General features: G+C 40.6%; 36 non-coding genes and 4 pseudogenes across 36 annotated transcripts; all 40 read left to right on the forward strand.

The window, feature by feature from the left end:
* The first annotated feature begins 328 nt into the window (after positions 1-328).
* On the forward strand, positions 329-447 carry LOC150026435 (5S ribosomal RNA). Its single transcript, XR_016522558.1, has one exon. It is a non-coding gene; the product is annotated as a 5S ribosomal RNA (ribosomal RNA).
* A 558-nt stretch (positions 448-1,005) lies between these two features.
* On the forward strand, positions 1,006-1,124 carry LOC150026436 (5S ribosomal RNA). The gene has a single exon (XR_016522559.1). It is a non-coding gene; the product is annotated as a 5S ribosomal RNA (ribosomal RNA).
* A 558-nt stretch (positions 1,125-1,682) lies between these two features.
* LOC150026437 (5S ribosomal RNA) lies at positions 1,683-1,801 on the forward strand. The gene has a single exon (XR_016522582.1). It is a non-coding gene; the product is annotated as a 5S ribosomal RNA (ribosomal RNA).
* Positions 1,802-2,358: 557 nt separating this feature from the next.
* On the forward strand, positions 2,359-2,477 carry LOC150026438 (5S ribosomal RNA). The gene has a single exon (XR_016522446.1). It is a non-coding gene; the product is annotated as a 5S ribosomal RNA (ribosomal RNA).
* Positions 2,478-3,035: 558 nt separating this feature from the next.
* LOC150026439 (5S ribosomal RNA) lies at positions 3,036-3,154 on the forward strand. Its single transcript, XR_016522560.1, has one exon. It is a non-coding gene; the product is annotated as a 5S ribosomal RNA (ribosomal RNA).
* Positions 3,155-3,712: 558 nt separating this feature from the next.
* LOC150026440 (5S ribosomal RNA) lies at positions 3,713-3,831 on the forward strand. The gene has a single exon (XR_016522561.1). It is a non-coding gene; the product is annotated as a 5S ribosomal RNA (ribosomal RNA).
* A 558-nt stretch (positions 3,832-4,389) lies between these two features.
* On the forward strand, positions 4,390-4,508 carry LOC150026441 (5S ribosomal RNA). The gene has a single exon (XR_016522130.1). It is a non-coding gene; the product is annotated as a 5S ribosomal RNA (ribosomal RNA).
* A 558-nt stretch (positions 4,509-5,066) lies between these two features.
* LOC150026442 (5S ribosomal RNA) lies at positions 5,067-5,185 on the forward strand. Its single transcript, XR_016522562.1, has one exon. It is a non-coding gene; the product is annotated as a 5S ribosomal RNA (ribosomal RNA).
* Positions 5,186-5,742: 557 nt separating this feature from the next.
* Positions 5,743-5,861, forward strand: LOC150026443 (5S ribosomal RNA). The gene has a single exon (XR_016521931.1). It is a non-coding gene; the product is annotated as a 5S ribosomal RNA (ribosomal RNA).
* A 556-nt stretch (positions 5,862-6,417) lies between these two features.
* LOC150026444 (5S ribosomal RNA) lies at positions 6,418-6,536 on the forward strand. Its single transcript, XR_016522636.1, has one exon. It is a non-coding gene; the product is annotated as a 5S ribosomal RNA (ribosomal RNA).
* A 557-nt stretch (positions 6,537-7,093) lies between these two features.
* On the forward strand, positions 7,094-7,212 carry LOC150026445 (5S ribosomal RNA). Its single transcript, XR_016521981.1, has one exon. It is a non-coding gene; the product is annotated as a 5S ribosomal RNA (ribosomal RNA).
* A 559-nt stretch (positions 7,213-7,771) lies between these two features.
* On the forward strand, positions 7,772-7,890 carry LOC150026446 (5S ribosomal RNA). Its single transcript, XR_016522578.1, has one exon. It is a non-coding gene; the product is annotated as a 5S ribosomal RNA (ribosomal RNA).
* Positions 7,891-8,444: 554 nt separating this feature from the next.
* LOC150026447 (5S ribosomal RNA) lies at positions 8,445-8,563 on the forward strand. The gene has a single exon (XR_016522820.1). It is a non-coding gene; the product is annotated as a 5S ribosomal RNA (ribosomal RNA).
* A 550-nt stretch (positions 8,564-9,113) lies between these two features.
* Positions 9,114-9,236, forward strand: LOC150026448 (5S ribosomal RNA; annotated as a pseudogene).
* Positions 9,237-9,791: 555 nt separating this feature from the next.
* On the forward strand, positions 9,792-9,910 carry LOC150026449 (5S ribosomal RNA). Its single transcript, XR_016521932.1, has one exon. It is a non-coding gene; the product is annotated as a 5S ribosomal RNA (ribosomal RNA).
* A 554-nt stretch (positions 9,911-10,464) lies between these two features.
* LOC150026450 (5S ribosomal RNA) lies at positions 10,465-10,583 on the forward strand. Its single transcript, XR_016522761.1, has one exon. It is a non-coding gene; the product is annotated as a 5S ribosomal RNA (ribosomal RNA).
* Positions 10,584-11,139: 556 nt separating this feature from the next.
* Positions 11,140-11,258, forward strand: LOC150026451 (5S ribosomal RNA). The gene has a single exon (XR_016522131.1). It is a non-coding gene; the product is annotated as a 5S ribosomal RNA (ribosomal RNA).
* Positions 11,259-11,814: 556 nt separating this feature from the next.
* LOC150026452 (5S ribosomal RNA) lies at positions 11,815-11,933 on the forward strand. Its single transcript, XR_016522637.1, has one exon. It is a non-coding gene; the product is annotated as a 5S ribosomal RNA (ribosomal RNA).
* A 558-nt stretch (positions 11,934-12,491) lies between these two features.
* On the forward strand, positions 12,492-12,610 carry LOC150026453 (5S ribosomal RNA). Its single transcript, XR_016522577.1, has one exon. It is a non-coding gene; the product is annotated as a 5S ribosomal RNA (ribosomal RNA).
* Positions 12,611-13,169: 559 nt separating this feature from the next.
* Positions 13,170-13,288, forward strand: LOC150026454 (5S ribosomal RNA). Its single transcript, XR_016522579.1, has one exon. It is a non-coding gene; the product is annotated as a 5S ribosomal RNA (ribosomal RNA).
* Positions 13,289-13,842: 554 nt separating this feature from the next.
* On the forward strand, positions 13,843-13,961 carry LOC150026455 (5S ribosomal RNA). Its single transcript, XR_016522098.1, has one exon. It is a non-coding gene; the product is annotated as a 5S ribosomal RNA (ribosomal RNA).
* A 550-nt stretch (positions 13,962-14,511) lies between these two features.
* On the forward strand, positions 14,512-14,630 carry LOC150026456 (5S ribosomal RNA). The gene has a single exon (XR_016522762.1). It is a non-coding gene; the product is annotated as a 5S ribosomal RNA (ribosomal RNA).
* Positions 14,631-15,185: 555 nt separating this feature from the next.
* Positions 15,186-15,304, forward strand: LOC150026457 (5S ribosomal RNA). The gene has a single exon (XR_016521933.1). It is a non-coding gene; the product is annotated as a 5S ribosomal RNA (ribosomal RNA).
* A 552-nt stretch (positions 15,305-15,856) lies between these two features.
* On the forward strand, positions 15,857-15,975 carry LOC150026458 (5S ribosomal RNA). The gene has a single exon (XR_016522763.1). It is a non-coding gene; the product is annotated as a 5S ribosomal RNA (ribosomal RNA).
* Positions 15,976-16,529: 554 nt separating this feature from the next.
* LOC150026459 (5S ribosomal RNA) lies at positions 16,530-16,648 on the forward strand. Its single transcript, XR_016522764.1, has one exon. It is a non-coding gene; the product is annotated as a 5S ribosomal RNA (ribosomal RNA).
* Positions 16,649-17,201: 553 nt separating this feature from the next.
* LOC150026460 (5S ribosomal RNA) lies at positions 17,202-17,320 on the forward strand. The gene has a single exon (XR_016522774.1). It is a non-coding gene; the product is annotated as a 5S ribosomal RNA (ribosomal RNA).
* A 554-nt stretch (positions 17,321-17,874) lies between these two features.
* On the forward strand, positions 17,875-17,993 carry LOC150026461 (5S ribosomal RNA). The gene has a single exon (XR_016522099.1). It is a non-coding gene; the product is annotated as a 5S ribosomal RNA (ribosomal RNA).
* Positions 17,994-18,549: 556 nt separating this feature from the next.
* LOC150026462 (5S ribosomal RNA) lies at positions 18,550-18,668 on the forward strand. The gene has a single exon (XR_016522563.1). It is a non-coding gene; the product is annotated as a 5S ribosomal RNA (ribosomal RNA).
* A 551-nt stretch (positions 18,669-19,219) lies between these two features.
* Positions 19,220-19,338, forward strand: LOC150026463 (5S ribosomal RNA). The gene has a single exon (XR_016521995.1). It is a non-coding gene; the product is annotated as a 5S ribosomal RNA (ribosomal RNA).
* A 554-nt stretch (positions 19,339-19,892) lies between these two features.
* Positions 19,893-20,011, forward strand: LOC150026464 (5S ribosomal RNA). The gene has a single exon (XR_016522775.1). It is a non-coding gene; the product is annotated as a 5S ribosomal RNA (ribosomal RNA).
* Positions 20,012-20,565: 554 nt separating this feature from the next.
* LOC150026465 (5S ribosomal RNA) lies at positions 20,566-20,684 on the forward strand. Its single transcript, XR_016522750.1, has one exon. It is a non-coding gene; the product is annotated as a 5S ribosomal RNA (ribosomal RNA).
* Positions 20,685-21,235: 551 nt separating this feature from the next.
* Positions 21,236-21,354, forward strand: LOC150026466 (5S ribosomal RNA; annotated as a pseudogene).
* A 548-nt stretch (positions 21,355-21,902) lies between these two features.
* On the forward strand, positions 21,903-22,021 carry LOC150026467 (5S ribosomal RNA). Its single transcript, XR_016522591.1, has one exon. It is a non-coding gene; the product is annotated as a 5S ribosomal RNA (ribosomal RNA).
* Positions 22,022-22,575: 554 nt separating this feature from the next.
* On the forward strand, positions 22,576-22,694 carry LOC150026468 (5S ribosomal RNA). Its single transcript, XR_016522751.1, has one exon. It is a non-coding gene; the product is annotated as a 5S ribosomal RNA (ribosomal RNA).
* Positions 22,695-23,244: 550 nt separating this feature from the next.
* LOC150026469 (5S ribosomal RNA) lies at positions 23,245-23,363 on the forward strand (annotated as a pseudogene).
* A 545-nt stretch (positions 23,364-23,908) lies between these two features.
* LOC150026470 (5S ribosomal RNA) lies at positions 23,909-24,027 on the forward strand. Its single transcript, XR_016522592.1, has one exon. It is a non-coding gene; the product is annotated as a 5S ribosomal RNA (ribosomal RNA).
* Positions 24,028-24,582: 555 nt separating this feature from the next.
* LOC150026471 (5S ribosomal RNA) lies at positions 24,583-24,701 on the forward strand. The gene has a single exon (XR_016522213.1). It is a non-coding gene; the product is annotated as a 5S ribosomal RNA (ribosomal RNA).
* A 553-nt stretch (positions 24,702-25,254) lies between these two features.
* On the forward strand, positions 25,255-25,373 carry LOC150026472 (5S ribosomal RNA). Its single transcript, XR_016522073.1, has one exon. It is a non-coding gene; the product is annotated as a 5S ribosomal RNA (ribosomal RNA).
* Positions 25,374-25,924: 551 nt separating this feature from the next.
* LOC150026473 (5S ribosomal RNA) lies at positions 25,925-26,049 on the forward strand (annotated as a pseudogene).
* A 485-nt stretch (positions 26,050-26,534) lies between these two features.
* Positions 26,535-26,653, forward strand: LOC150026474 (5S ribosomal RNA). The gene has a single exon (XR_016521926.1). It is a non-coding gene; the product is annotated as a 5S ribosomal RNA (ribosomal RNA).
* The last annotated feature ends 284 nt before the right edge of the window (positions 26,654-26,937 follow it).

Here is a 26,937-nt window from a genome sequence, read left to right on the forward strand (position 1 = left end):
TGAGGACTCCTCCGCCAAATATACCCCCAATAGAGTTACCAGAAAAAAATTTGGATGAAAAATCATTTTTTTACCTATTTTTAATGAATTTTTCAATATTACTGCCATGCCAAAATCTATCAAAAGTTATGACCACGAGTTCACCTTTTTCGTGCTATTTTTTTTTTTTTTTTTTTCTTGCTGACCCTCTAAATAAAAAAATTAAAGTACCTAGAAAAACGATCCTGAAATAGTGTTCTGTAGCGAGTTATCGCGTTCGGGGTCCAACCATTTTGAAACTGAAGCCCAATTGCAAATCCATATACGCATTGATCTTGCTACACTTGACAGGTGCGATCATACCAGCACTAATGCACCGGATCCCATCAGAACTCCGCAGCTAAGCGTGCTTGGGCGAGAGTAGTACTAGGATGGGTGACCTCCTGGGAAGTCCTCGTGTTGCACTTCTTTTTGTATTTATTGTTTTTCTTCCTGGCCTAAACAATCGAACCACGAGTTCAGTGAGTTATCGCGTTCGGGGCCCTTCGGGAATTGACAACTAGATTCGTTACGTCATGTCGAACAACTTTCATTTTTTACGCGTCTCCATCCGACTTCCCGATCAAAAGTTATGGCCGTTTGAAGTTTTCCACAAAAAATTCTCAGCAACTCAAAATCTCTCGTTGTTTTCCAACCTGTGAGGACTCCTCCGCCAAATATACCCCCAATAGAGTTACCAGAAAAAAATTTGGATGAAAAATCATTTTTTTACCTATTTTTAATGAATTTTTCAATATTACTGCCATGCCAAAATCTATCAAAAGTTATGACCACGAGTTCACCTTTTTCGTGCTATTTTTTTTTTTTTTTTTTTCTTGCTGACCCTCTAAATAAAAAAATTAAAGTACCTAGAAAAACGATCCTGAAATAGTGTTCTGTAGCGAGTTATCGCGTTCGGGGTCCAACCATTTTGAAACTGAAGCCCAATTGCAAATCCATATACGCATTGATCTTGCTACACTTGACAGGTGCGATCATACCAGCACTAATGCACCGGATCCCATCAGAACTCCGCAGCTAAGCGTGCTTGGGCGAGAGTAGTACTAGGATGGGTGACCTCCTGGGAAGTCCTCGTGTTGCACTTCTTTTTGTATTTATTGTTTTTCTTCCTGGCCTAAACAATCGAACCACGAGTTCAGTGAGTTATCGCGTTCGGGGCCCTTCGGGAATTGGCAACTAGATTCGTTACGTCATGTCGAACAACTTTCATTTTTTACGCGTCTCCATCCGACTTCCCGATCAAAAGTTATGGCCGTTTGAAGTTTTCCACAAAAAATTCTCAGCAACTCAAAATCTCTCGTTGTTTTCCAACCTGTGAGGACTCCTCCGCCAAATATACCCCCAATAGAGTTACCAGAAAAAAATTTGGATGAAAAATCATTTTTTTACCTATTTTTAATGAATTTTTCAATATTACTGCCATGCCAAAATCTATCAAAAGTTATGACCACGAGTTCACCTTTTTCGTGCTATTTTTTTTTTTTTTTTTTTCTTGCTGACCCTCTAAATAAAAAAATTAAAGTACCTAGAAAAACGATCCTGAAATAGTGTTCTGTAGCGAGTTATCGCGTTCGGGGTCCAACCATTTTGAAACTGAAGCCCAATTGCAAATCCATATACGCATTGATCTTGCTACACTTGACAGGTGCGATCATACCAGCACTAATGCACCGGATCCCATCAGAACTCCGCAGTTAAGCGTGCATGGGCGAGAGTAGTACTAGGATGGGTGACCTCCTGGGAAGTCCTCGTGTTGCACTTCTTTTTGTATTTATTGTTTTTCTTCCTGGCCTAAACAATCGAACCACGAGTTCAGTGAGTTATCGCGTTCGGGGCCCTTCGGGAATTGACAACTAGATTCGTTACGTCATGTCGAACAACTTTCATTTTTTACGCGTCTCCATCCGACTTCCCGATCAAAAGTTATGGCCGTTTGAAGTTTTCCACAAAAAATTCTCAGCAACTCAAAATCTCTCGTTGTTTTCCAACCTGTGAGGACTCCTCCGCCAAATATACCCCCAATAGAGTTACCAGAAAAAAATTTGGATGAAAAATCATTTTTTTACCTATTTTTAATGAATTTTTCAATATTACTGCCATGCCAAAATCTATCAAAAGTTATGACCACGAGTTCACCTTTTTCGTGCTATTTTTTTTTTTTTTTTTTCTTGCTGACCCTCTAAATAAAAAAATTAAAGTACCTAGAAAAACGATCCTGAAATAGTGTTCTGTAGCGAGTTATCGCGTTCGGGGTCCAACCATTTTGAAACTGAAGCCCAATTGCAAATCCATATACGCATTGATCTTGCTACACTTGACAGGTGCGATCATACCAGCACTAATGCACCGGATCCCATCAGAACTCCGCAGTTAAGCGTGCTTGGGCGAGAGTAGTACTAGGATGGGTGACCTCCTGGGAAGTCCTCGTGTTGCACTTCTTTTTGTATTTATTGTTTTTCTTCCTGGCCTAAACAATCGAACCACGAGTTCAGTGAGTTATCGCGTTCGGGGCCCTTCGGGAATTGGCAACTAGATTCGTTACGTCATGTCGAACAACTTTCATTTTTTACGCGTCTCCATCCGACTTCCCGATCAAAAGTTATGGCCGTTTGAAGTTTTCCACAAAAAATTCTCAGCAACTCAAAATCTCTCGTTGTTTTCCAACCTGTGAGGACTCCTCCGCCAAATATACCCCCAATAGAGTTACCAGAAAAAAATTTGGATGAAAAATCATTTTTTTACCTATTTTTAATGAATTTTTCAATATTACTGCCATGCCAAAATCTATCAAAAGTTATGACCACGAGTTCACCTTTTTCGTGCTATTTTTTTTTTTTTTTTTTTCTTGCTGACCCTCTAAATAAAAAAATTAAAGTACCTAGAAAAACGATCCTGAAATAGTGTTCTGTAGCGAGTTATCGCGTTCGGGGTCCAACCATTTTGAAACTGAAGCCCAATTGCAAATCCATATACGCATTGATCTTGCTACACTTGACAGGTGCGATCATACCAGCACTAATGCACCGGATCCCATCAGAACTCCGCAGCTAAGCGTGCTTGGGCGAGAGTAGTACTAGGATGGGTGACCTCCTGGGAAGTCCTCGTGTTGCACTTCTTTTTGTATTTATTGTTTTTCTTCCTGGCCTAAACAATCGAACCACGAGTTCAGTGAGTTATCGCGTTCGGGGCCCTTCGGGAATTGGCAACTAGATTCGTTACGTCATGTCGAACAACTTTCATTTTTTACGCGTCTCCATCCGACTTCCCGATCAAAAGTTATGGCCGTTTGAAGTTTTCCACAAAAAATTCTCAGCAACTCAAAATCTCTCGTTGTTTTCCAACCTGTGAGGACTCCTCCGCCAAATATACCCCCAATAGAGTTACCAGAAAAAAATTTGGATGAAAAATCATTTTTTTACCTATTTTTAATGAATTTTTCAATATTACTGCCATGCCAAAATCTATCAAAAGTTATGACCACGAGTTCACCTTTTTCGTGCTATTTTTTTTTTTTTTTTTTTCTTGCTGACCCTCTAAATAAAAAAATTAAAGTACCTAGAAAAACGATCCTGAAATAGTGTTCTGTAGCGAGTTATCGCGTTCGGGGTCCAACCATTTTGAAACTGAAGCCCAATTGCAAATCCATATACGCATTGATCTTGCTACACTTGACAGGTGCGATCATACCAGCACTAATGCACCGGATCCCATCAGAACTCCGCAGCTAAGCGTGCTTGGGCGAGAGTAGTACTAGGATGGGTGACCTCCTGGGAAGTCCTCGTGTTGCACTTCTTTTTGTATTTATTGTTTTTCTTCCTGGCCTAAACAATCGAACCACGAGTTCAGTGAGTTATCGCGTTCGGGGCCCTTCGGGAATTGGCAACTAGATTCGTTACGTCATGTCGAACAACTTTCATTTTTTACGCGTCTCCATCCGACTTCCCGATCAAAAGTTATGGCCGTTTGAAGTTTTCCACAAAAAATTCTCAGCAACTCAAAATCTCTCGTTGTTTTCCAACCTGTGAGGACTCCTCCGCCAAATATACCCCCAATAGAGTTACCAGAAAAAAATTTGGATGAAAAATCATTTTTTTACCTATTTTTAATGAATTTTTCAATATTACTGCCATGCCAAAATCTATCAAAAGTTATGACCACGAGTTCACCTTTTTCGTGCTATTTTTTTTTTTTTTTTTTTCTTGCTGACCCTCTAAATAAAAAAATTAAAGTACCTAGAAAAACGATCCTGAAATAGTGTTCTGTAGCGAGTTATCGCGTTCGGGGTCCAACCATTTTGAAACTGAAGCCCAATTGCAAATCCATATACGCATTGATCTTGCTACACTTGACAGGTGCGATCATACCAGCACTAATGCACCGGATCCCATCAGAACTCCGCACTCAAGCGTGCTTGGGCGAGAGTAGTACTAGGATGGGTGACCTCCTGGGAAGTCCTCGTGTTGCACTTCTTTTTGTATTTATTGTTTTTCTTCCTGGCCTAAACAATCGAACCACGAGTTCAGTGAGTTATCGCGTTCGGGGCCCTTCGGGAATTGGCAACTAGATTCGTTACGTCATGTCGAACAACTTTCATTTTTTACGCGTCTCCATCCGACTTCCCGATCAAAAGTTATGGCCGTTTGAAGTTTTCCACAAAAAATTCTCAGCAACTCAAAATCTCTCGTTGTTTTCCAACCTGTGAGGACTCCTCCGCCAAATATACCCCCAATAGAGTTACCAGAAAAAAATTTGGATGAAAAATCATTTTTTTACCTATTTTTAATGAATTTTTCAATATTACTGCCATGCCAAAATCTATCAAAAGTTATGACCACGAGTTCACCTTTTTCGTGCTATTTTTTTTTTTTTTTTTTTCTTGCTGACCCTCTAAATAAAAAAATTAAAGTACCTAGAAAAACGATCCTGAAATAGTGTTCTGTAGCGAGTTATCGCGTTCGGGGTCCAACCATTTTGAAACTGAAGCCCAATTGCAAATCCATATACGCATTGATCTTGCTACACTTGACAGGTGCGATCATACCAGCACTAATGCACCGGATCCCATCAGAACTCCGCAGCTAAGCGTGCTTGGGCGAGAGTAGTACTAGGATGGGTGACCTCCTGGGAAGTCCTCGTGTTGCACTTCTTTTTGTATTTATTGTTTTTCTTCCTGGCCTAAACAATCGAACCACGAGTTCAGTGAGTTATCGCGTTCGGGGCCCTTCGGGAATTGGCAACTAGATTCGTTACGTCATGTCGAACAACTTTCATTTTTTACGCGTCTCCATCCGACTTCCCGATCAAAAGTTATGGCCGTTTGAAGTTTTCCACAAAAAATTCTCAGCAACTCAAAATCTCTCGTTGTTTTCCAACCTGTGAGGACTCCTCCGCCAAATATACCCCCAATAGAGTTACCAGAAAAAAATTTGGATGAAAAATCATTTTTTTACCTATTTTTAATGAATTTTTCAATATTACTGCCATGCCAAAATCTATCAAAAGTTATGACCACGAGTTCACCTTTTTCGTGCTATTTTTTTTTTTTTTTTTTCTTGCTGACCCTCTAAATAAAAAAATTAAAGTACCTAGAAAAACGATCCTGAAATAGTGTTCTGTAGCGAGTTATCGCGTTCGGGGTCCAACCATTTTGAAACTGAAGCCCAATTGCAAATCCATATACGCATTGATCTTGCTACACTTGACAGGTGCGATCATACCAGCACTAATGCACCGGATCCCATCAGAACTCCGCAGGTAAGCGTGCTTGGGCGAGAGTAGTACTAGGATGGGTGACCTCCTGGGAAGTCCTCGTGTTGCACTTCTTTTTGTATTTATTGTTTTTCTTCCTGGCCTAAACAATCGAACCACGAGTTCAGTGAGTTATCGCGTTCGGGGCCCTTCGGGAATTGGCAACTAGATTCGTTACGTCATGTCGAACAACTTTCATTTTTTACGCGTCTCCATCCGACTTCCCGATCAAAAGTTATGGCCGTTTGAAGTTTTCCACAAAAAATTCTCAGCAACTCAAAATCTCTCGTTGTTTTCCAACCTGTGAGGACTCCTCCGCCAAATATACCCCCAATAGAGTTACCAGAAAAAAATTTGGATGAAAAATCATTTTTTTACCTATTTTTAATGAATTTTTCAATATTACTGCCATGCCAAAATCTATCAAAAGTTATGACCACGAGTTCACCTTTTTCGTGCTATTTTTTTTTTTTTTTTTCTTGCTGACCCTCTAAATAAAAAAATTAAAGTACCTAGAAAAACGATCCTGAAATAGTGTTCTGTAGCGAGTTATCGCGTTCGGGGTCCAACCATTTTGAAACTGAAGCCCAATTGCAAATCCATATATGCATTGATCTTGCTACACTTGACAGGTGCGATCATACCAGCACTAATGCACCGGATCCCATCAGAACTCCGCAGTCAAGCGTGCTTGGGCGAGAGTAGTACTAGGATGGGTGACCTCCTGGGAAGTCCTCGTGTTGCACTTCTTTTTGTATTTATTGTTTTTCTTCCTGGCCTAAACAATCGAACCACGAGTTCAGTGAGTTATCGCGTTCGGGGCCCTTCGGGAATTGGCAACTAGATTCGTTACGTCATGTCGAACAACTTTCATTTTTTACGCGTCTCCATCCGACTTCCCGATCAAAAGTTATGGCCGTTTGAAGTTTTCCACAAAAAATTCTCAGCAACTCAAAATCTCTCGTTGTTTTCCAACCTGTGAGGACTCCTCCGCCAAATATACCCCCAATAGAGTTACCAGAAAAAAATTTGGATGAAAAATCATTTTTTTACCTATTTTTAATGAATTTTTCAATATTACTGCCATGCCAAAATCTATCAAAAGTTATGACCACGAGTTCACCTTTTTCGTGCTATTTTTTTTTTTTTTTTTTCTTGCTGACCCTCTAAATAAAAAAATTAAAGTACCTAGAAAAACGATCCTGAAATAGTGTTCTGTAGCGAGTTATCGCGTTCGGGGTCCAACCATTTTGAAACTGAAGCCCAATTGCAAATCCATATACGCATTGATCTTGCTACACTTGACAGGTGCGATCATACCAGCACTAATGCACCGGATCCCATCAGAACTCCGCAGATAAGCGTGCTCGGGCGAGAGTAGTACCATGATGGGTGACCTCCTGGGAAGTCCTCGTGTTGCACTTCTTTTTGTATTTATTGTTTTTCTTCCTGGCCTAAACAATCGAACCACGAGTTCAGTGAGTTATCGCGTTCGGGGCCCTTCGGGAATTGGCAACTAGATTCGTTACGTCATGTCGAACAACTTTCATTTTTTACGCGTCTCCATCCGACTTCCCGATCAAAAGTTATGGCCGTTTGAAGTTTTCCACAAAAAATTCTCAGCAACTCAAAATCTCTCGTTGTTTTCCAACCTGTGAGGACTCCTCCGCCAAATATACCCCCAATAGAGTTACCAGAAAAAAATTTGGATGAAAAATCATTTTTTTACCTATTTTTAATGAATTTTTCAATATTACTGCCATGCCAAAATCTATCAAAAGTTATGACCACGAGTTCACCTTTTTCGTGCTTTTTTTTTTTTTTTTTTTTTTCTTGCTGACCCTCTAAATAAAAAAATTAAAGTACCTAGAAAAACGATCCTGAAATAGTGTTCTGTAGCGAGTTATCGCGTTCGGGGTCCAACCATTTTGAAACTGAAGCCCAATTGCAAACCCATATACGCATTGATCTTGCTACACTTGACAGGTGCGATCATACCAGCACTAATGCACCGGATCCCATCAGAACTCCGCAGTTAAGGGTGCTTGGGCGAGAGTAGTACTAGGATGGGTGACCTCCTGGGAAGTCCTCGTGTTGCACTTCTTTTTGTATTTATTGTTTTTCTTCCTGGCCTAAACAATCGAACCACGAGTTCAGTGAGTTATCGCGTTCGGGGCCCTTCGGGAATTGGCAACTAGATTCGTTACGTCATGTCGAACAACTTTCATTTTTTACGCGTCTCCATCCGACTTCCCGATCAAAAGTTATGGCCGTTTGAAGTTTTCCACAAAAAATTCTCAGCAACTCAAAATCTCTCGTTGTTTTCCAACCTGTGAGGACTCCTCCGCCAAATATACCCCCAATAGAGTTACCAGAAAAAAATTTGGATGAAAAATCATTTTTTTACCTATTTTTAATGAATTTTTCAATATTACTGCCATGCCAAAATCTATCAAAAGTTATGACCACGAGTTCACCTTTTTCGTGCTATTTTTTTTTTTTTTTCTTGCTGACCCTCTAAATAAAAAAATTAAAGTACCTAGAAAAACGATCCTGAAATAGTGTTCTGTAGCGAGTTATCGCGTTCGGGGTCCAACCATTTTGAAACTGAAGCCCAATTGCAAATCCATATACGCATTGATCTTGCTACACTTGACAGGTGCGATCATACCAGCACTAATGCACCGGATCCCATCAGAACTCCGTAGTCAAGCGTGCCTGGGCGAGAGTAGTACTAGGATGGGTGACCTCCTGGGAAGTCCTCGTGTTGCACTTCTTTTTGTATTTATTGTTTTTCTTCCTGGCCTAAACAATCGAACCACGAGTTCAGTGAGTTATCGCGTTCGGGGCCCTTCGGGAATTGGCAACTAGATTCGTTACGTCATGTCGAACAACTTTCATTTTTTACGCGTCTCCATCCGACTTCCCGATCAAAAGTTATGGCCGTTTGAAGTTTTCCACAAAAAATTCTCAGCAACTCAAAATCTCTCGTTGTTTTCCAACCTGTGAGGACTCCTCCGCCAAATATACCCCCAATAGAGTTACCAGAAAAAAATTTGGATGAAAAATCATTTTTTTACCTATTTTTAATGAATTTTTCAATATTACTGCCATGCCAAAATCTATCAAAAGTTATGAGCACGAGTTCACCTTTTTCGTGCTATTTTTTTTTTTCTTGCTGACCCTCTAAATAAAAAAATTAAAGTACCTAGAAAAACGATCCTGAAATAGTGTTCTGTAGCGAGTTATCGCGTTCGGGGTCCAACCATTTTGAAACTGAAGCCCAATTGCAAATCCATATACGCATTGATCTTGCTACACTTGACAGGTGCGATCATACCAGCACTAATGCACCGGATCCCATCAGAACTCCGCAGTCAAGCGTGCCTGGGCGAGAGTAGTACTAGGATGGGTGACCTCCTGAGGAGGAAGTCCTCGTGTTGCACTTCTTTTTGTATTTATTGTTTTTCTTCCTGGCCTAAACAATCGAACCACGAGTTCAGTGAGTTATCGCGTTCGGGGCCCTTCGGGAATTGGCAACTAGATTCGTTACGTCATGTCGAACAACTTTCATTTTTTACGCGTCTCCATCCGACTTCCCGATCAAAAGTTATGGCCGTTTGAAGTTTTCCACAAAAAATTCTCAGCAACTCAAAATCTCTCGTTGTTTTCCAACCTGTGAGGACTCCTCCGCCAAATATAACCCCAATAGAGTTACCAGAAAAAAATTTGGATGAAAAATCATTTTTTTACCTATTTTTAATGAATTTTTCAATATTACTGCCATGCCAAAATCTATCAAAAGTTATGACCACGAGTTCACCTTTTTCGTGCTATTTTTTTTTTTTTTTTCTTGCTGACCCTCTAAATAAAAAAATTAAAGTACCTAGAAAAACGATCCTGAAATAGTGTTCTGTAGCGAGTTATCGCGTTCGGGGTCCAACCATTTTGAAACTGAAGCCCAATTGCAAATCCATATACGCATTGATCTTGCTACACTTGACAGGTGCGATCATACCAGCACTAATGCACCGGATCCCATCAGAACTCCGCAGGTAAGCGTGCTTGGGCGAGAGTAGTACTAGGATGGGTGACCTCCTGGGAAGTCCTCGTGTTGCACTTCCTTTTGTATTTATTGTTTTTCTTCCTGGCCTAAACAATCGAACCACGAGTTCAGTGAGTTATCGCGTTCGGGGCCCTTCGGGAATTGGCAACTAGATTCGTTACGTCATGTCGAACAACTTTCATTTTTTACGCGTCTCCATCCGACTTCCCGATCAAAAGTTATGGCCGTTTGAAGTTTTCCACAAAAAATTCTCAGCAACTCAAAATCTCTCGTTGTTTTCCAACCTGTGAGGACTCCTCCGCCAAATATACCCCCAATAGAGTTACCAGAAAAAAATTTGGATGAAAAATCATTTTTTTACCTATTTTTAATGAATTTTTCAATATTACTGCCATGCCAAAATCTATCAAAAGTTATGACCACGAGTTCACCTTTTTCGTGCTATTTTTTTTTTTTTTTCTTGCTGACCCTCTAAATAAAAAAATTAAAGTACCTAGAAAAACGATCCTGAAATAGTGTTCTGTAGCGAGTTATCGCGTTCGGGGTCCAACCATTTTGAAACTGAAGCCCAATTGCAAATCCATATACGCATTGATCTTGCTACACTTGACAGGTGCGATCATACCAGCACTAATGCACCGGATCCCATCAGAACTCCGCAGTCAAGCGTGCCTGGGCGAGAGTAGTACTAGGATGGGTGACCTCCTGGGAAGTCCTCGTGTTGCACTTCTTTTTGTATTTATTGTTTTTCTTCCTGGCCTAAACAATCGAACCACGAGTTCAGTGAGTTATCGCGTTCGGGGCCCTTCGGGAATTGGCAACTAGATTCGTTACGTCATGTCGAACAACTTTCATTTTTTACGCGTCTCCATCCGACTTCCCGATCAAAAGTTATGGCCGTTTGAAGTTTTCCACAAAAAATTCTCAGCAACTCAAAATCTCTCGTTGTTTTCCAACCTGTGAGGACTCCTCCGCCAAATATACCCCCAATAGAGTTACCAGAAAAAAATTTGGATGAAAAATCATTTTTTTACCTATTTTTAATGAATTTTTCAATATTACTGCCATGCCAAAATCTATCAAAAGTTATGAGCACGAGTTCACCTTTTTCGTGCTATTTTTTTTTTTTTTTTTCTTGCTGACCCTCTAAATAAAAAAATTAAAGTACCTAGAAAAACGATCCTGAAATAGTGTTCTGTAGCGAGTTATCGCGTTCGGGGTCCAACCATTTTGAAACTGAAGCCCAATTGCAAATCCATATACGCATTGATCTTGCTACACTTGACAGGTGCGATCATACCAGCACTAATGCACCGGATCCCATCAGAACTCCGCACTCAAGCGTGCTTGGGCGAGAGTAGTACTAGGATGGGTGACCTCCTGGGAAGTCCTCGTGTTGCACTTCTTTTTGTATTTATTGTTTTTCTTCCTGGCCTAAACAATCGAACCACGAGTTCAGTGAGTTATCGCGTTCGGGGCCCTTCGGGAATTGGCAACTAGATTCGTTACGTCATGTCGAACAACTTTCATTTTTTACGCGTCTCCATCCGACTTCCCGATCAAAAGTTATGGCCGTTTGAAGTTTTCCACAAAAAATTCTCAGCAACTCAAAATCTCTCGTTGTTTTCCAACCTGTGAGGACTCCTCCGCCAAATATACCCCCAATAGAGTTACCAGAAAAAAATTTGGATGAAAAATCATTTTTTTACCTATTTTTAATGAATTTTTCAATATTACTGCCATGCCAAAATCTATCAAAAGTTATGACCACGAGTTCACCTTTTTCGTGCTATTTTTTTTTTTTTTTTTCTTGCTGACCCTCTAAATAAAAAAATTAAAGTACCTAGAAAAACGATCCTGAAATAGTGTTCTGTAGCGAGTTATCGCGTTCGGGGTCCAACCATTTTGAAACTGAAGCCCAATTGCAAATCCATATATGCATTGATCTTGCTACACTTGACAGGTGCGATCATACCAGCACTAATGCACCGGATCCCATCAGAACTCCGCAGTCAAGCGTGCTTGGGCGAGAGTAGTACTAGGATGGGTGACCTCCTGGGAAGTCCTCGTGTTGCACTTCTTTTTGTATTTATTGTTTTTCTTCCTGGCCTAAACAATCGAACCACGAGTTCAGTGAGTTATCGCGTTCGGGGCCCTTCGGGAATTGGCAACTAGATTCGTTACGTCATGTCGAACAACTTTCATTTTTTACGCGTCTCCATCCGACTTCCCGATCAAAAGTTATGGCCGTTTGAAGTTTTCCACAAAAAATTCTCAGCAACTCAAAATCTCTCGTTGTTTTCCAACCTGTGAGGACTCCTCCGCCAAATATACCCCCAATAGAGTTACCAGAAAAAAATTTGGATGAAAAATCATTTTTTTACCTATTTTTAATGAATTTTTCAATATTACTGCCATGCCAAAATCTATCAAAAGTTATGACCACGAGTTCACCTTTTTCGTGCTATTTTTTTTTTTTTTTTTTTCTTGCTGACCCTCTAAATAAAAAAATTAAAGTACCTAGAAAAACGATCCTGAAATAGTGTTCTGTAGCGAGTTATCGCGTTCGGGGTCCAACCATTTTGAAACTGAAGCCCAATTGCAAATCCATATACGCATTGATCTTGCTACACTTGACAGGTGCGATCATACCAGCACTAATGCACCGGATCCCATCAGAACTCCGCAGCTAAGCGTGCTTGGGCGAGAGTAGTACCATGATGGGTGACCTCCTGGGAAGTCCTCGTGTTGCACTTCTTTTTGTATTTATTGTTTTTCTTCCTGGCCTAAACAATCGAACCACGAGTTCAGTGAGTTATCGCGTTCGGGGCCCTTCGGGAATTGGCAACTAGATTCGTTACGTCATGTCGAACAACTTTCATTTTTTACGCGTCTCCATCCGACTTCCCGATCAAAAGTTATGGCCGTTTGAAGTTTTCCACAAAAAATTCTCAGCAACTCAAAATCTCTCGTTGTTTTCCAACCTGTGAGGACTCCTCCGCCAAATATACCCCCAATAGAGTTACCAGAAAAAAATTTGGATGAAAAATCATTTTTTTACCTATTTTTAATGAATTTTTCAATATTACTGCCATGCCAAAATCTATCAAAAGTTATGACCACGAGTTCACCTTTTTCGTGCTATTTTTTTTTTTTTTTTTTTTCTTGCTGACCCTCTAAATAAAAAAATTAAAGTACCTAGAAAAACGATCCTGAAATAGTGTTCTGTAGCGAGTTATCGCGTTCGGGGTCCAACCATTTTGAAACTGAAGCCCAATTGCAAACCCATATACGCATTGATCTTGCTACACTTGACAGGTGCGATCATACCAGCACTAATGCACCGGATCCCATCAGAACTCCGCAGTTAAGGGTGCTTGGGCGAGAGTAGTACTAGGATGGGTGACCTCCTGGGAAGTCCTCGTGTTGCACTTCTTTTTGTATTTATTGTTTTTCTTCCTGGCCTAAACAATCGAACCACGAGTTCAGTGAGTTATCGCGTTCGGGGCCCTTCGGGAATTGGCAACTAGATTCGTTACGTCATGTCGAACAACTTTCATTTTTTACGCGTCTCCATCCGACTTCCCGATCAAAAGTTATGGCCGTTTGAAGTTTTCCACAAAAAATTCTCAGCAACTCAAAATCTCTCGTTGTTTTCCAACCTGTGAGGACTCCTCCGCCAAATATACCCCCAATAGAGTTACCAGAAAAAAATTTGGATGAAAAATCATTTTTTTACCTATTTTTAATGAATTTTTCAATATTACTGCCATGCCAAAATCTATCAAAAGTTATGACCACGAGTTCACCTTTTTCGTGCTATTTTTTTTTTTTTTTCTTGCTGACCCTCTAAATAAAAAAATTAAAGTACCTAGAAAAACGATCCTGAAATAGTGTTCTGTAGCGAGTTATCGCGTTCGGGGTCCAACCATTTTGAAACTGAAGCCCAATTGCAAATCCATATACGCATTGATCTTGCTACACTTGACAGGTGCGATCATACCAGCACTAATGCACCGGATCCCATCAGAACTCCGCAGTCAAGCGGGCTTGGGCGAGAGTAGTACTAGGATGGGTGACCTCCTGGGAAGTCCTCGTGTTGCACTTCTTTTTGTGTTTATTGTTTTTCTTCCTGGCCTAAACAATCGAACCACGAGTTCAGTGAGTTATCGCGTTCGGGGCCCTTCGGGAATTGGCAACTAGATTCGTTACGTCATCTCGAACAACTTTCATTTTTTACGCGTCTCCATCCGACTTCCCGATCAAAAGTTATGGCCGTTTGAAGTTTTCCACAAAAAATTCTCAGCAACTCAAAATCTCTCGTTGTTTTCCAACCTGTGAGGACTCCTCCGCCAAATATACCCCCAATAGAGTTACCAGAAAAAAATTTGGATGAAAAATCATTTTTTTACCTATTTTTAATGAATTTTTCAATATTACTGCCATGCCAAAATCTATCAAAAGTTATGAGCACGAGTTCACCTTTTTCGTGCTATTTTTTTTTTTCTTGCTGACCCTCTAAATAAAAAAATTAAAGTACCTAGAAAAACGATCCTGAAATAGTGTTCTGTAGCGAGTTATCGCGTTCGGGGTCCAACCATTTTGAAACTGAAGCCCAATTGCAAATCCATATACGCATTGATCTTGCTACACTTGACAGGTGCGATCATACCAGCACTAATGCACCGGATCCCATCAGAACTCCGCAGTCAAGCGTGCCTGGGCGAGAGTAGTACTAGGATGGGTGACCTCCTGGGAAGTCCTCGTGTTGCACTTCTTTTTGTATTTATTGTTTTTCTTCCTGGCCTAAACAATCGAACCAAGAGTTCAGTGAGTTATCGCGTTCGGGGCCCTTCGGGAATTGGCAACTAGATTCGTTACGTCATCTCGAACAACTTTCATTTTTTACGCGTCTCCATCCGACTTCCCGATCAAAAGTTATGGCCGTTTGAAGTTTTCCACAAAAAATTCTCAGCAACTCAAAATCTCTCGTTGTTTTCCAACCTGTGAGGACTCCTCCGCCAAATATAACCCCAATAGAGTTACCAGAAAAAAATTTGGATGAAAAATCATTTTTTTACCTATTTTTAATGAATTTTTCAATATTACTGCCATGCCAAAATCTATCAAAAGTTATGACCACGAGTTCACCTTTTTCGTGCTATTTTTTTTTTTTTTTTCTTGCTGACCCTCTAAATAAAAAAATTAAAGTACCTAGAAAAACGATCCTGAAATAGTGTTCTGTAGCGAGTTATCGCGTTCGGGGTCCAACCATTTTGAAACTGAAGCCCAATTGCAAATCCATATACGCATTGATCTTGCTACACTTGACAGGTGCGATCATACCAGCACTAATGCACCGGATCCCATCAGAACTCCGCAGGTAAGCGTGCTTGGGCGAGAGTAGTACTAGGATGGGTGACCTCCTGGGAAGTCCTCGTGTTGCACTTCTTTTTGTATTTATTGTTTTTCTTCCTGGCCTAAACAATCGAACCACGAGTTCAGTGAGTTATCGCGTTCGGGGCCCTTCGGGAATGGGCAACTAGATTCGTTACGTCATCTCGAACAACTTTCATTTTTTACGCGTCTCCATCCGACTTCCCGATCAAAAGTTATGGCCGTTTGAAGTTTTCCACAAAAAATTCTCAGCAACTCAAAATCTCTCGTTGTTTTCCAACCTGTGAGGACTCCTCCGCCAAATATACCCCCAATAGAGTTACCAGAAAAAAATTTGGATGAAAAATCATTTTTTTACCTATTTTTAATGAATTTTTCAATATTACTGCCATGCCAAAATCTATCAAAAGTTATGACCACGAGTTCACCTTTTTCGTGCTATTTTTTTTTTTTTCTTGCTGACCCTCTAAATAAAAAAATTAAAGTACCTAGAAAAACGATCCTGAAATAGTGTTCTGTAGCGAGTTATCGCGTTCGGGGTCCAACCATTTTGAAACTGAAGCCCAATTGCAAATCCATATACGCATTGATCTTGCTACACTTGACAGGTGCGATCATACCAGCACTAATGCACCGGATCCCATCAGAACTCCGCAGTCAAGCGTGCCTGGGCGAGAGTAGTACTAGGATGGGTGACCTCCTGGGAAGTCCTCGTGTTGCACTTCTTTTTGTATTTATTGTTTTTCTTCCTGGCCTAAACAATCGAACCACGAGTTCAGTGAGTTATCGCGTTCGGGGCCCTTCGGGAATTGGCAACTAGATTCGTTACGTCATGTCGAACAACTTTCATTTTTTACGCGTCTCCATCCGACTTCCCGATCAAAAGTTATGGCCGTTTGAAGTTTTCCACAAAAAATTCTCAGCAACTCAAAATCTCTCGTTGTTTTCCAACCTGTGAGGACTCCTCCGCCAAATATACCCCCAATAGAGTTACCAGAAAAAAATTTGGATGAAAAATCATTTTTTTACCTATTTTTAATGAATTTTTCAATATTACTGCCATGCCAAAATCTATCAAAAGTTATGACCACGAGTTCACCTTTTTCGTGCTATTTTTTTTTTTTTTTCTTGCTGACCCTCTAAATAAAAAAATTAAAGTACCTAGAAAAACGATCCTGAAATAGTGTTCTGTAGCGAGTTATCGCGTTCGGGGTCCAACCATTTTGAAACTGAAGCCCAATTGCAAATCCATATACGCATTGATCTTGCTACACTTGACAGGTGCGATCATACCAGCACTAATGCACCGGATCCCATCAGAACTCCGCAGTCAAGCGTGCCTGGGCGAGAGTAGTACTAGGATGGGTGACCTCCTGGGAAGTCCTCGTGTTGCACTTCTTTTTGTGTTTATTGTTTTTCTTCCTGGCCTAAACAATCGAACCACGAGTTCAGTGAGTTATCGCGTTCGGGGCCCTTCGGGAATTGGCAACTAGATTCGTTACGTCATCTCGAACAACTTTCATTTTTTACGCGTCTCCATCCGACTTCCCGATCAAAAGTTATGGTCGTTTGAAGTTTTCCACAAAAAATTCTCAGCAACTCAAAATCTCTCGTTGTTTTCCAACCTGTGAGGACTCCTCCGCCAAATATACCCCCAATAGAGTTACCAGAAAAAAATTTGGATGAAAAATCATTTTTTTACCTATTTTTAATGAATTTTTCAATATTACTGCCATGCCAAAATCTATCAAAAGTTATGACCACGAGTTCACCTTTTTCGTGCTATTTTTTTTTTTTTTCTTGCTGACCCTCTAAATAAAAAAATTAAAGTACCTAGAAAAACGATCCTGAAATAGTGTTCTGTAGCGAGTTATCGCGTTCGGGGTCCAACCATTTTGAAACTGAAGCCCAATTGCAAATCCATATATGCATTGATCTTGCTACACTTGACAGGTGCGATCATACCAGCACTAATGCACCGGATCCCATCAGAACTCCGCAGATAAGCGTGCTTGGGCGAGAGTAGTACTAGGATGGGTGACCTCCTGGGAAGTCCTCGTGTTGCACTTCTTTTTGTGTTTATTGTTTTTCTTCCTGGCCTAAACAATCGAACCACGAGTTCAGTGAGTTATCGCGTTCGGGGCCCTTCGGGAATTGGCAACTAGATTCGTTACGTCATCTCGAACAACTTTCATTTTTTACGCGTCTCCATCCGACTTCCCGATCAAAAGTTATGGCCGTTTGAAGTTTTCCACAAAAAATTCTCAGCAACTCAAAATCTCTCGTTGTTTTCCAACCTGTGAGGACTCCTCCGCCAAATATACCCCCAATAGAGTTACCAGAAAAAAATTTGGATGAAAAATCATTTTTTTACCTATTTTTAATGAATTTTTCAATATTACTGCCATGCCAAAATCTATCAAAAGTTATGACCACGAGTTCACCTTTTTCGTGCTATTTTTTTTTTTTTTTCTTGCTGACCCTCTAAATAAAAAAATTAAAGTACCTAGAAAAACGATCCTGAAATAGTGTTCTGTAGCGAGTTATCGCGTTCGGGGTCCAACCATTTTGAAACTGAAGCCCAATTGCAAATCCATATACGCATTGATCTTGCTACACTTGACAGGTGCGATCATACCAGCACTAATGCACCGGATCCCATCAGAACTCCGCAGTCAAGCGGGCTTGGGCGAGAGTAGTACTAGGATGGGTGACCTCCTGGGAAGTCCTCGTGTTGCACTTCTTTTTGTGTTTATTGTTTTTCTTCCTGGCCTAAACAATCGAACCACGAGTTCAGTGAGTTATCGCGTTCGGGGCCCTTCGGGAATTGGCAACTAGATTCGTTACGTCATCTCGAACAACTTTCATTTTTTACGCGTCTCCATCCGACTTCCCGATCAAAAGTTATGGCCGTTTGAAGTTTTCCACAAAAAATTCTCAGCAACTCAAAATCTCTCGTTGTTTTCCAACCTGTGAGGACTCCTCCGCCAAATATACCCCCAATAGAGTTACCAGAAAAAAATTTGGATGAAAAATCATTTTTTTACCTATTTTTAATGAATTTTTCAATATTACTGGCATGCCAAAATCTATCAAAAGTTATGACCACGAGTTCACCTTTTTTGTGCTCTTTTTTTTTTTTTTTTTTTGCTGACCCTCTAAATAAAAAAAATTAAAGTACCTAGAAAAACGATCCTGAAATAGTGTTCTGTAGCGAGTTATCGCGTTCGGGGTCCAACCATTTTGAAACTGAAGCCCAATTGCAAATCCATATACGCATTGATCTTGCTACACTTGACAGGTGCGATCATACCAGCACTAATGCACCGGATCCCATCAGAACTCCGCAGCTAAGCGTGCTTGGGCGAGAGTAGTACTAGGATGGGTGACCTCCTGGGAAGTCCTCGTGTTGCACTTCTTTTTGTATTTATTGTTTTTCTTCCTGGCCTAAACAATCGAACCACGAGTTCAGTGAGTTATCGCGTTCGGGGCCCTTCGGGAATTGGCAACTAGATTCGTTACGTCATCTCGAACAACTTTCATTTTTTACGCGTCTCCATCCGACTTCCCGATCAAAAGTTATGGCCGTTTGAAGTTTTCCAGAAAAAATTCTCAGCAACTCAAAATCTCTCGTTGTTTTCCAACCTGTGAGGACTCCTCCGCCAAATATACCCCCAATAGAGTTACCAGAAAAAAATTTGGATGAAAAATCATTTTTTTACCTATTTTTAATGAATTTTTCAATATTACTGCCATGCCAAAATCTATCAAAAGTTATGACCACGAGTTCACCTTTTTCGTGCTATTTTTTTTTTTTCTTGCTGACCCTCTAAATAAAAAAATTAAAGTACCTAGAAAAACGATCCTGAAATAGTGTTCTGTAGCGAGTTATCGCGTTCGGGGTCCAACCATTTTGAAACTGAAGCCCAATTGCAAATCCATATACGCATTGATCTTGCTACACTTGACAGGTGCGATCATACCAGCACTAATGCACCGGATCCCATCAGAACTCTGCAGTGAAGCGTGCTTGGGCGAGAGTAGTACTAGGATGGGTGACCTCCTGGGAAGTCCTCGTGTTGCACTTCTTTTTGTTTTTATTGTTTTTCTTCCTGGCCTAAACAATCGAACCACGAGTTCAGTGAGTTATCGCGTTCGGGGCCCTTCGGGAATTGGCAACTAGATTCGTTACGTCATCTCGAACAACTTTCATTTTTTACGCGTCTCCATCCGACTTCCCGATCAAAAGTTATGGCCGTTTGAAGTTTTCCACAAAAAATTCTCAGCAACTCAAAATCTCTCGTTGTTTTCCAACCTGTGAGGACTCCTCCGCCAAATATACCCCCAATAGAGTTACCAGAAAAAAATTTGGATGAAAAATCATTTTTTTACCTATTTTTAATGAATTTTTCAATATTACTGCCATGCCAAAATCTATCAAAAGTTATGACCACGAGTTCACCTTTTTCGTGCTATTTTTTTTTTTTTTTCTTGCTGACCCTCTAAATAAAAAAATTAAAGTACCTAGAAAAACGATCCTGAAATAGTGTTCTGTAGCGAGTTATCGCGTTCGGGGTCCAACCATTTTGAAACTGAAGCCCAATTGCAAATCCATATACGCATTGATCTTGCTACACTTGACAGGTGCGATCATACCAGCACTAATGCACCGGATCCCATCAGAACTCCGCAGATAAGCGTGCTTGGGCGAGAGTAGTACTAGGATGGGTGACCTCCTGGGAAGTCCTCGTGTTGCACTTCTTTTTGTGTTTATTGTTTTTCTTCCTGGCCTAAACAATCGAACCACGAGTTCAGTGAGTTATCGCGTTTGGGGCCCTTCGGGAATTGGCAACTAGATTCGTTACGTCATCTCGAACAACTTTCATTTTTTACGCGTCTCCATCCGACTTCCCGATCAAAAGTTATGGCCGTTTGAAGTTTTCCACAAAAAATTCTCAGCAACTCAAAATCTCTCGTTGTTTTCCAACCTGTGAGGACTCCTCCGCCAAATATACCCCCAATAGAGTTACGAGAAAAAAATTTGGATGAAAAATCATTTTTTTACCTATTTTTAATGAATTTTTCAATATTACTGCCATGCCAAAATCTATCAAAAGTTATGACCACGAGTTCACCTTTTTCGTGCTATTTTTTTTTTTTTTTCTTGCTGACCCTCTAAATAAAAAAATTAAAGTACCTAGAAAAACGATCCTGAAATAGTGTTCTGTAGCGAGTTATCGCGTTCGGGGTCCAACCATTTTGAAACTGAAGCCCAATTGCAAATCCATATACGCATTGATCTTGCTACACTTGACAGGTGCGATCATACCAGCACTAATGCACCGGATCCCATCAGAACTCCGTAGTCAAGCGTGCTTGGGCGAGAGTAGTACTAGGATGGGTGACCTCCTGGGAAGTCCTCGTGTTGCACTTCTTTTTGTATTTATTGTTTTTCTTCCTGGCCTAAACAATCGAACCACGAGTTCAGTGAGTTATCGCGTTCGGGGCCCTTCGGGAATTGGAAACTAGATTCGTTACGTCATCTCGAACAACTTTCATTTTTTACGCGTCTCCATCCGACTTCCCGATCAAAAGTTATGGCCGTTTGAAGTTTTCCACAAAAAATTCTCAACAACTCAAAATCTCTCGTTGTTTTCCAACCTGTGAGGACTCCTCCGCCAAATATACCCCCAATAGAGTTACCAGAAAAAAATTTGGATGAAAAATCATTTTTTTACCTATTTTTAATGAATTTTTCAATATTACTGCCATGCCAAAATCTATCAAAAGTTATGACCACGAGTTCACCTTTTTCGTGCTATTTTTTTTTTTTCTTGCTGACCCTCTAAATAAAAAAATTAAAGTACCTAGAAAAACGATTTTGAAATAGTGTTCTGTAGCGAGTTATCGCGTTCGGGGTCCAACCATTTTGAAACTGAAGCCCAATTGCAAATCCATATACGCATTGATCTTGCTACACTTGACAGGTGCGATCATACCAGCACTAATGCACCGGATCCCATCAGAACTCCGCAGTTAAGCGGGCTTGGGCGAGAGTAGTACTAGGATGGGTGACCTCCTGGGAAGTCCTCGTGTCTTTTTGTGTTTATTGTTTTTCTTCCTGGCCTAAACAATCGAACCACGAGTTCAGTGAGTTATCGCGTTCGGGGCCCTTCGGGAATTGGCAACTAGATTCGTTACGTCATCTCGAACAACTTTCATTTTTTACGCGTCTCCATCCGACTTCCCGATCAAAAGTTATGGCCGTTTGAAGTTTTCCACAAAAAATTCTCAGCAACTCAAAATCTCTCGTTGTTTTCCAACCTGTGAGAACTCCTCCGCCAAATATACCCCCAATAGAGTTACCAGAAAAAAATTTGGATGAAAAATCATTTTTTTACCTATTTTTAATGAATTTTTCAATATTACTGCCATGCCAAAATCTATCAAAAGTTATGACCACGAGTTCACCTTTTTCGTGCTATTTTTTTTTTTTTTTTCTTGCTGACCCTCTAAATAAAAAAATTAAAGTACCTAGAAAAACGATCCTGAAATAGTGTTCTGTAGCGAGTTATCGCGTTCGGGGTCCAACCATTTTGAAACTGAAGCCCAATTGCAAATCCATATATGCATTGATCTTGCTACACTTGACAGGTGCGATCATACCAGCACTAATGCACCGGATCCCATCAGAACTCCGCAGTGAAGCGTGCTTGGGCGAGAGTAGTACTAGGATGGGTGACCTCCTGGGAAGTCCTCGTGTTGCACTTCTTTTTGTATTTATTGTTTTTCTTCCTGGCCTAAACAATCGAACCACGAGTTCAGTGAGTTATCGCGTTCGGGGCCCTTCGGGAATTGGCAACTAGATTCGTTACGTCATCTCGAACAACTTTCATTTTTTACGCGTCTCCATCCGACTTCCCGATCAAAAGTTATGGCCGTTTGAAGTTTTCCACAAAAAATTCTCAGCAACTCAAAATCTCTCGTTGTTTTCCAACCTGTGAGGACTCCTCCGCCAAATATACCCCCAATAGAGTTACCAGAAAAAAATTTGGATGAAAAATCATTTTTTTACCTATTTTTAATGAATTTTTCAATATTACTGCCATGCCAAAATCTATCAAAAGTTATGACCACGAGTTCACCTTTTTCGTGCTATTTTTTTTTTTTTTTCTTGCTGACCCTCTAAATAAAAAAATTAAAGTACCTAGAAAAACGATCCTGAAATAGTGTTCTGTAGCGAATTATCGCGTTCGGGGTCCAACCATTTTGAAACTGAAGCCCAATTGCAAATCCATATACGCATTGATCTTGCTACACTTGACAGGTGCGATCATACCAGCACTAATGCACCGGATCCCATCAGAACTCCGTAGTCAAGCGTGCTTGGGCGAGAGTAGTACTAGGATGGGTGACCTCCTGGGAAGTCCTCGTGTTGCACTTCTTTTTGTATTTATTGTTTTTCTTCCTGGCCTAAACAATCGAACCACGAGTTCAGTGAGTTATCGCGTTCGGGGCCCTTCGGGAATTGGAAACTAGATTCGTTACGTCATCTCGAACAACTTTCATTTTTTACGCGTCTCCATCCGACTTCCCGATCAAAAGTTATGGCCGTTTGAAGTTTTCCACAAAAAATTCTCAACAACTCAAAATCTCTCGTTGTTTTCCAACCTGTGAGGACTCCTCCGCCAAATATACCCCCAATAGAGTTACCAGAAAAAAATTTGGATGAAAAATCATTTTTTTACCTATTTTTAATGAATTTTTCAATATTACTGCCATGCCAAAATCTATCAAAAGTTATGACCACGAGTTCACCTTTTTCGTGCTATTTTTTTTTTTCTTGCTGACCCTCTAAATAAAAAAATTAAAGTACCTAGAAAAACGATCCTGAAATAGTGTTCTGTAGCGAGTTATCGCGTTCGGGGTCCAACCATTTTGAAACTGAAGCCCAATTGCAAATCCATATACGCATTGATCTTGCTACACTTGACAGGTGCGATCATACCAGCACTAATGCACCGGATCCCATCAGAACTCCGCAGTTAAGCGGGCTTGGGCGAGAGTAGTACTAGGATGGGTGACCTCCTGGGAAGTCCTCGTGTCTTTTTGTGTTTATTGTTTTTCTTCCTGGCCTAAACAATCGAACCACGAGTTCAGTGAGTTATCGCGTTCGGGGCCCTTCGGGAATTGGCAACTAGATTCGTTACGTCATCTCGAACAACTTTCATTTTTTACGCGTCTCCATCCGACTTCCCGATCAAAAGTTATGGCCGTTTGAAGTTTTCCACAAAAAATTCTCAGCAACTCAAAATCTCTCGTTGTTTTCCAACCTGTGAGGACTCCTCCGCCAAATATACCCCCAATAGAGTTACCAGAAAAAAATTTGGATGAAAAATCATTTTTTTACCTATTTTTAATGAATTTTTCAATATTACTGCCATGCCAAAATCTATCAAAAGTTATGACCACGAGTTCACCTTTTTCGTGCTATTTTTTTTTTTTTCTTGCTGACCCTCTAAATAAAAAAATTAAAGTATCTAGAAAAACGATCCTGAAATAGTGTTCTGTAGCGAGTTATCGCGTTCGGGGTCCAACCATTTTGAAACTGAAGCCCAATTGCAAATCCATATATGCATTGATCTTGCTATACTTGACAGGTGCGATCATACCAGCACTAATGCACCGGATCCCATCAGAACTCCGCAGTGAAGCGTGCTTGGGCGAGAGTAGTACTAGGATGGGTGACCTCCTGGGAAGTCCTCGTGTTGCACTTCTTTTTGTATTTATTGTTTTTCTTCCTGGCCTAAACAATCGAACCACGAGTTCAGTGAGTTATCGCGTTCGGGGCCCTTCGGGAATTGGCAACTAGATTCGTTACGTCATCTCGAACAACTTTCATTTTTTACGCGTCTCCATCCGACTTCCCGATCAAAAGTTATGGCCGTTTGAAGTTTTCCACAAAAAATTCTCAGCAACTCAAAATCTCTCGTTGTTTTCCAACCTGTGAGGACTCCTCCGCCAAATATACCCCCAATAGAGTTACCAGAAAAAAATTTGGATGAAAAATCATTTTTTTACCTATTTTTAATGAATTTTTCAATATTACTGCCATGCCAAAATCTATCAAAAGTTATGACCACGAGTTCACCTTTTTCGTGCTATTTTTTTTTTTTTTTTCTTGCTGACCCTCTAAATAAAAAAATTAAAGTACCTAGAAAAACGATCCTGAAATAGTGTTCTGTAGCGAGTTATCGCGTTCGGGGTCCAACCATTTTGAAACTGAAGCCCAATTGCAAATCCATATATGCATTGATCTTGCTACACTTGACAGGTGCGATCATACCAGCACTAATGCACCGGATCCCATCAGAACTCCGCAGTGAAGCGTGCTTGGGCGAGAGTAGTACTAGGATAGGTGACCTCCTGGGAAGTCCTCGTGTTGCTCTTCTTTTTGTATTTATTGTTTTTCTTCCTGGCCTAAACAATCGAACCACGAGTTCAGTGAGTTATCGCGTTCGGGGCCCTTCGGGAATTGGCAACTAGATTCGTTACGTCATGTCGAACAACTTTCATTTTTTACGCGTCTCCATCCGACTTCCCGATCAAAAGTTATGGCCGTTTGAAGTTTTCCACAAAAAATTCTCAGCAACTCAAAATCTCTCGTTGTTTTCCAACCTGTGAGGACTCCTCCGCCAAATATACCCCCAATAGAGTTACCAGAAAAAAATTTGGATGAAAAATCATTTTTTTACCTATTTTTAATGAATTTTTCAATATTACTGCCATGCCAAAATCTATCAAAAGTTATGACCACGAGTTCACCTTTTTCGTGCTATTTTTTTTTTTTTTCTTGCTGACCCTCTAAATAAAAAAATTAAAGTACCTAGAAAAACGATCCTGAAATAGTGTTCTGTAGCGAGTTATCGCGTTCGGGGTCCAACCATTTTGAAACTGAAGCCCAATTGCAAATCCATATACGCATTGATCTTGCTACACTTGACAGGTGCGATCATACCAGCACTAATGCACCGGATCCCATCAGAACCCCGCAGTTAAGCGTGCTCGGGCGAGAGTAGTACTAGGATGGGTGACCTCCTGGGAAGTCCTCGTGTTGCACTTCTTTTTGTGTTTATTGTTTTTCTTCCTGGCCTAAACAATCGAACCACGAGTTCAGTGAGTTATCGCGTTCGGGGCCCTTCGGGAATTGGCAACTAGATTCGTTACGTCATCTCGAACAACTTTCATTTTTTACGTGTCTCCATCCGACTTCCCGATCAAAAGTTATGGCCGTTTGAAGTTTTCCACAAAAAATTCTCAGCAACTCAAAATCTCTCGTTGTTTTCCAACCTGTGAGGACTCCTCCGCCAAATATACCCCCAATAGAGTTACCAGAAAAAAATTTGGATGAAAAATCATTTTTTTACCTATTTTTAATGAATTTTTCAATATTACTGCCATGCCAAAATCTATCAAAAGTTATGACCACGAGTTCACCTTTTTCGTGCTATTTTTTTTTTTTCTTGCTGACCCTCTAAATAAAAAAATTAAAGTACCTAGAAAAACGATCCTGAAATAGTGTTCTGTAGCGAGTTATCGCGTTCGGGGTCCAACCATTTTGAAACTGAAGCCCAATTGCAAATCCATATACGCATTGATCTTGCTACACTTGACAGGTGCGATCATACCAGCACTAATGCACCGGATCCCATCAGAACCCCGCAGTTAAGCGTGCTTGGGCGAGAGTAGTACTAGGATGGGTGACCTCCTGCCACGAGTTCAGTGAGTTATCGCGTTCGGGGCCCTTCGGGAATTGGCAACTAGATTCGTTACGTCATCTCGAACAACTTTCATTTTTTACGCGTCTCCATCCGACTTCCCGATCAAAAGTTATGGCCGTTTGAAGTTTTCCACAAAAAATTCTCAGCAACTCAAAATCTCTCGTTGTTTTCAAACCTGTGAGGACTCCTCCGCCAAATATACCCCCAATAGAGTTACCAGAAAAAAATTTGGATGAAAAATCATTTTTTTACCTATTTTTAATGAATTTTTCAATATTACTGCCATGCCAAAATCTATCAAAAGTTATGACCACGAGTTCACCTTTTTCGTGCTATTTTTTTTTTTTTTTTCTTGCTGACCCTCTAAATAAAAAAATTAAAGTACCTAGAAAAACGATCCTGAAATAGTGTTCTGTAGCGAGTTATCGCGTTCGGGGTCCAACCATTTTGAAACTGAAGCCCAATTGCAAATCCATATACGCATTGATCTTGCTACACTTGACAGGTGCGATCATACCAGCACTAATGCACCGGATCCCATCAGAACTCCGCAGTCAAGCGTGCTTGGGCGAGAGTAGTACTAGGTTGGGTGACCTCCTGGGAAGTCCTCGTGTTGCACTTCTTTTTGTATTTATTGTTTTTCTTCCTGGCCTAAACAATCGAACCACGAGTTCAGTGAGTTATCGCGTTCGGGGCCCTTCGGGAATTGGCAACTAGATTCGTTACGTCATGTCGAACAACTTTCATTTTTTACGCGTCTCCATCCGACTTCCCGATCAAAAGTTATGGCCGTTTGAAGTTTTCCACAAAAAATTCTCAGCAACTCAAAATCTCTCGTTGTTTTCCAACCTGTGAGGACTCCTCCGCCAAATATACTCCCAATAGAGTTACCAGAAAAAAATTTGG

This window comes from Phaseolus vulgaris, chromosome 6, assembly GCF_051622355.1.
Source record: "Phaseolus vulgaris cultivar YP4 chromosome 6, ASM5162235v1, whole genome shotgun sequence".
NCBI lineage: Eukaryota > Viridiplantae > Streptophyta > Magnoliopsida > Fabales > Fabaceae > Phaseolus > Phaseolus vulgaris.